The following is a 7,181-nucleotide window of genomic DNA, read 5'->3' on the forward strand; positions in this document are numbered from 1 at the left end:
TAACAATGCACAAGCACCAGAAGAGAGACTAGATAAATGGGAGCTCCTAAAAATCAAACACTTATGTTCATCAAAAGACTTCACCAAAAGAGTCAGAAGACAACCTACAGACTGGGAAAAAAAATTTTGGCTACGACAAATCCTATCAGCGTCTAACCTCTAAAATCTACAAGATACTGCAAAACCTCAACAACAAAAAGACAAATAACCCAATTAAAAAATGGGCAAAAGGTATGATGATAAGAGAGCAAAGAAGAGGAAATACAACATGTAAGATTTTATAGAAGTAAAAGTGATAGAATAACGTGATAATTGAGCAAGACAGAAAAACAGAAAATTAAGAATATGATAGCTATAGAAGTTATAAGAAGTCCTGATGCTTGCTTAATGATTAAAGTGCTGGACTGCTAACTGAAATGGTGGTGATGCTCTGAACCCACCAGCCGCTCTGCAGAAGAAAGCTGTGGAAGTCTGCACCTGTAAAGATTAACAGCCTGGGAAACCCTAAGAGGCACTGCTACTCTGTCCTATAGGGTCACTATGAGTTGGAATTGACTCCTCAACAATGGGTTTATGGAAGTTATATAATAAATTATTATATGACAATATATCATCAGTAAAGTATATACCCTACTATTGCTATGGAGTCGATTTAAACTCATAGCTACTCCATAGGGCAGAGTAGAACTGCTCTATAGGACTTCCAAGGCTGTCATCTTTAAGGAAGGAGCCCTGGTGGCGCAGTGGTTAAGCACTTGGCTGCTAACAGAAAGATTGGCAGTTGGAACCTACTAGGTGATTTACAGGAGAAAGATGTCACAGTCAGCTCCTGTAAAGATTTACAATCTTGGAAACCTTATGGGGCAGTTCTACTGTGTCCTATAGGGTCACAATGATTCAGAATCTACTCGATGGCAAAGGTTTAATCTTTACAGAAGCAGATTGCCATATCTTTCTCCCACCAAATGCCTGGTAGGTCCAACTCAGGATGTTTAGGTTAGCAACCCAGTGTGTAACCACTGTACCACCAGGGCTCCCTCCTCCTTTCCTTCCTTTTTCAGGAAGGAAAATGTGTTTTAAAAAATAAAAATGAGAACACTGGCAACAATTTCTAATCTATTGGAAAACTCATTTCATCTTGTGTGGATAATTATTTAGATTTTGTAGTTTTTACACCAAAAAATCTCATGCAAAGAATTATAAATCTAAACAAGAACCTGAAGGAAATTCTTAGAGCAAATAAGAAAAGAATTTAATATCACAAATAAAAAATAACTTACCAAACAGTAACAATAATAATAAGAGCTAAGTGAAAAAAAATATGCAAATAGGTGATACATCAAAAATGAAATAGAAGGCTTAAAATAAATAATCTAAAAATATGAAAACCTGTTTAAACAAAACACCATTATTAAATTATTAGGGAAAAATGTGAACAATGCTATCAGATGTGCATCAACATAATTTTGGTAAAATATGGTAGATCTTTTTAAAAATTCCTAATCATTTATCATGACCTTTGATCATTTGCATACCACTTGAACTAACAGTTTCATATTAGGAATTTTTCTTGTGTAAATAATTCTAAATATAAAATGCATCCTTTACAGACATTCATTGAACATACTATGCATAAGCAATTTGGAATGATGAGTACATGATAAAAATTGAGAAGGGAACTAAAAAATATCAATTTGATGAGATAATGTGCATGCATTCAAAGAGTAATTATGTAAACTAGACAGTTACAAATTATATATACACATATATGCACAGCATATATGTATATTTATGTATTTCACTAAAATAAAACAATTTACAAAGTATTTTAATACATCTGCATAAGATTCTCACCACCACGTATTTGTATTGCATAAAATATTTTACATATTTTACTTTTCACCATTCCAATAATATTGTTGAATATGACTATGTCCTAAGCATAGTGCAAAGTGGTAAGGCAAAAATAAGAAAGAAAGAGACATTTATTCTACCCTAATCAAGATTACAAGTGATTCCTTCAGGGCCATGCTGCCCAGGTAGGGGTTGCACTGGACAGTCAAACCCTATCCTTATCTCACTTTACCAAGACACGTCCCTCACCTTGCCCATTTTTGATTGCTGCCCTCCCAAAATTTAAATTCAATATATGATAAAATCAATCTCACATAATGTACCTGGATATTCATTTTTGCAGAAATCATTCAAATGTAATCTGGAAAATCTAGCCAGCCCAGATATTGCCCAAATCAACGAAATGAGAATGCAAGAAAAATAATACAATTCACTCTACATAATTTATCAAAACACATTTCTTTAAACAGTATCCATGAGATGAGTTGTATATTGATCTTTTTGACATGAATTGTAGTAACGTCTTCAAGGTGTTATAATATTTTAGGATTTAATTCAGAGTAACTAGTGACCTAAAACAGTTATTTGAAATCTGAATGTTTCTTATTGTGAAGGAGACTACTGTACCTCCTGCAGGCCATTTTTTTTTAAACTGATAAATAAGCTACTACCTTGAAAAACATATTCTTTTTCATTAGATACATAAATATATAGATTATTTTCCATATATAAAGTAATTAATTTAAAATTTTATTTCTGTTGAGATATATAGTCTCTTATATAGAGATACATTTCATTCTCTTAGGAAATTTTATTTGAAATATAACAGAAAACAAGGAGCTAGGGAAGGGATCTGCAAAACTAAACAGAAGATTTCCCTATCACCCCACTTGGGGATAGTATTAGACAGTCACAGCAAGTCTGTCTTTCACAAAGTTTTAAGTTAAATTATATTATTTGTTGGTCATAGATATCAAAGAATCACACAGACAGAATAGCACATATTATGAATAATCAAGTTACTTAACATGGCAGTTCTACAGGGTGACAGAAAAATAGATTCAAAAGAAACCCAAAACTGTTGAAACCTTTAATTTAAAACACATTTTAGGAAATGTTACCATACTACTAGTTTTTAAGATTCTCTTTTTTTTTTTTTTTTGCCTGAGACAATATATCTTCATCCATCTACCATGAAATATTTGGTGGAAAAAAGAATCTAATATTCAAACTCATTTTCTTGTCCCTATATGAGACTTTCAGCCTCTTGATGGAAATGAGCTGACTGGCTAATCGTGGTGGAATTCATATTCTGTTTCTCAGAGACCTTCTGGGAAAACTAGGTCTCTAGTTCATAATTAAGCACATTGTACAAATTGAAGGTGATATTTTATTAGGCTTGGTGTTTGCACTACTGGAAAATACATTTGTTCAAGTGAAAAAAAATCAAATAGCTGATCTCGGTTGATTTTTTTAAATTATTATTTAACTCTGTTTTACCTTAAAATATGCATGTAGATTTAGACTCCACATAATTTGTAATCAACTCATATATAGTTTGATCTTATTCTGTACAAAATATGCATGAAACGCTGAGGAATTATAGAATATAGGAGACACTCTGTTAAATATTGCAATAATTTTATTCTCAAAATAAGAAAGTTGTCATGGCCATATAGATAAGATACTTGGATTTCTGAAAGTCCACAGATCCAATACAAATGCTGCAACCCCTAAGGGTTAAATATGCCCAAGTTTATAGACAAGAATTTAGATTTTGGCATGGTGCTCACTTAATTTTGTTCTATTCCAGTGAGATTTACTTAATCTGAAATAATTAAACTGAGGTGAACTTTAACCAGTCAATTCCCTTACCTAATTCTATGGGATGACATAAGACAGCTGCCATGCTCAAATAGGAAAAAGAAAAGTGCAATAACTTAAGAAGAAAGGTGATGCAGGTTACAGTTTGGAGAGAAAATACATAGGCTTACTCTATCATGCACAGAAAGGGATATAAGTCACATCAGCAAGTTCTTATCTTCATTTTCCCCAATTATGTTATTTTATAATTTAGAAATTATAAATTATAATAATTATAACATAATTTTCCTTAATTTCAAATACTTTATCTCATTATTCTTTAAAACACCTTATAAAGAAAACTTTATGGGACCAAGATGGGCAGCCCATTTGGGCATATCAAAATAAAACAAAACAAAAAGCTAAGACAAAGTAAGCAAACTTACAATAAATAAATACAATAATTTATTGATAACTCGGAGACAACAGTCAATATCAAATAGCATAAAGGAGCTGGTCAAGATGGCTCCAGCAAGTGATCAAAACAAAGAACCAGGAAACCTTCCAGTGGAAGGAAAAGTCTTGGAAATACTGGAGTTAGAATTCAAAAGATTAATATACAGAGCTCTTCAAAATATCAGGAAGGAGATCATGCAAAACTCAGACCAAGCCAAGGAACATACAGACAAAGTAACAGAAGAATTCAGGAAAACAAGAATAGAATGACAAATTTAACAGGTTACTAGAAACCATAGAGAGATAGCAAATAGAAATCCAAAAGATTAACAATAAATTTCAAAATTAGACAACTTGATAGAAGGTCATAGAAACAGAACTGAGACAATGGAAGTGACAATTAGTGAGATTGAAGATAAAGCCCTTGACACCAATTTATTTGTGGAAAAATCAGATAAAAGAATTAAAAAAAATGAGAACTATGTGGGGCACTATCAAGAGGAAAAAACTACGAGTGATTGGAGTACCAGAATAGTGGGGAACAACAGAAAATACAGAGAGAATTGTTAAAGATTTGCTGACTTAAAACTTCCTTGATCTCATGAAAAGATGAGAAGAAATCTATACAAGAATCTCATGAAACCTCACACAGAGCAGGTCCCAAAATAAAGTCACCAAGACATATTATAATCAAACTTTCCAAAACCAAAGATAAAGGTAGAATTTTAAGAGTGGCTAGGGATAAATGAAAAGTCACTTACAAAGAAGAGTCAACAAGACTAAGCTCTGACTACTCAGCAGAAACCATGAAGGCAAGAAGGCAATAAGATGACATATATAAAGCCTTGAAGAAAACAAAATTGACAGCCAAGAATTATATATCCAGCAAAACTGTCTCTCAAATATGATGGTGAAATTAGGGCATTTCCAGATAAACAGACGTTAAGGGAATTTATAAAAACCAAACTAAAATTACAAGAAATATTAAACTTCAGACAACAAACCAAGCCTAGAACACAGGACAGAACAACCAGATATCAACCCAGGTAGGGAAGTTGCAAAAACAAGTCAAAGCTAAAAGACTGAAAATAGGGAAACAAAGACGTCAATATGGAAAAGATGAGAACATTAAAACAAAAAAGAGGGACTAAATAGTGTAGTCATAGAACTTTAATATGCAAAAGAAGTTAAGGAGTTAAAAAGAAATAAAAGATTGGTTTAAACTTAGAAAAATAGAGGTAAATTTTAAAGTAACCACAAAGGACACTAACAAATCTACCCATTAACATAAAAAAGAAGAAAAACATAAAGACACAGCAAACACAAAATCAACACAAATGAAAAAAAAAGGAAAAGAAAATGCATAAAGAAAAACGACTCCACCCAGAAAATTAAGCAGAACAAAGAAACTGTCAACACAACCAAAATAATAATAATAATAATAATGACAGCAGTAAACTCACACCTATCAGTAATTACACTGAATGTAAATGGACTAAATACACCAATAAAGAGTGAGTGGCAGAATGGATAAAAACACAGGATCTGTCTATAAGCTGCCTACAAGAGACACATCTTAGACTCAAAGACACAAACTAAAACTCAAAGGATGGAAAAAATATATTAAGCAAACAACAACCAAAAAAGAGTGAGAGTGGCAATATTAATCTCTGACAAAATAGACTTTAAAGCAAAATGCATCACAAAGGATAAGGAAGGACACTACATAATGACTAAAGCATCAATTCACCAGGAAGACATAACCATAATAAATATATAAGCACCCAATGACAGGGCTACAAAATACATAGAACAAACTCTAACTGCTTTGAAAAGATAAAAAGACAGCTCCATAATAATAGTAGGAGACTTCAACACACCACCTTTGGTGAAAGACAGAACATTTAGAAAGAAACTCAATAAAGGTATGGATGATCTAAATGCCAAAATCAACCAACTTGACCTCATAGACATATACTGAATACTCTATCCAACAACAGTCAAGTATACACTTTTTTCCAATGCACATGGAACATTCTCCGGAATAGACCACATGTTGGGCCAAAAAAGCAAGCCTTAACAGAATCCAAAACATTGAAATATTACAAAGCATCTTTACTGATCATAAGGCCATAAAAGTAAAACCAAAAACAGAAAAAGCAAAGAAAAAAAATCAAATACATGGAAACTGAACAACATCTTGCTCAAAAACTACTACATTACTGAAGAAATCAAGGACTGAATAAAGAAATTCATAGAATCAAATCAGAATGAAAACACTTTGTTTCAGAACTTTTGGGACACAGAAAAAATACTGCTCAGAGGTTAATTTATAGCAATAAATACACACATCCAAAAAGAAGAGGGGCCAAAATTAAAACATTAACCCTACAACTCAAACAAATAGAAAGAGATCAGCAAAAGGAACCCTCAGGCGCCAGAAGAAAGGAAATAATAAAGATTAGAGCAGAAATAAATGAAACAGAGAATAGAAAAACAATTGAAAGAGTCAACAGGACTAAATCGATAAACTATCGGCCAAACTGACACAAGTAAAACAGGAGAGGAAGCAAACAACCTGAATAAGAAATGAGATGGTGATATCACAACAGACCCAACAGAAGTTAAGGGGAATATAACAGAATACTATGAAAAATTGTACTCCAACAAATTTGAAAGCCTAAAGGAAATGAACAAATTTCTAGAAACTCACTAACTACGTAACTAACACAAACAGAGGTAGAAAAACTAAATAAACCTATAACAAAAGAAGAGATTGAAGAAGTAATTAAAAAAACTACAAAAAAAAAAAAAAAAAAAAAACCCTGTCCATGATGGCTTCACTGGAGAATTCTATCAAACTATAAGAGAAGATTTAACACCACCACTACTAAATGTATTTCAGAGCATAGAAAATGATGAAATACTCCCAAACTCATTCTACGAAGCAGCATAACCCTGATACAAAAACCAGGCAGAGACACCACAAAAAAAAGAAAATTACAGACAAATATCCCTCATGAACATTAACACAAACATCCTCAACAAAATTCTAGCCATTATATTTC

The sequence above is a fragment of the Trichechus manatus genome, unplaced genomic scaffold (genome assembly GCF_000243295.1).
Source record: "Trichechus manatus latirostris isolate Lorelei unplaced genomic scaffold, TriManLat1.0 scaffold00641, whole genome shotgun sequence".
Classification (NCBI taxonomy): domain Eukaryota; kingdom Metazoa; phylum Chordata; class Mammalia; order Sirenia; family Trichechidae; genus Trichechus; species Trichechus manatus.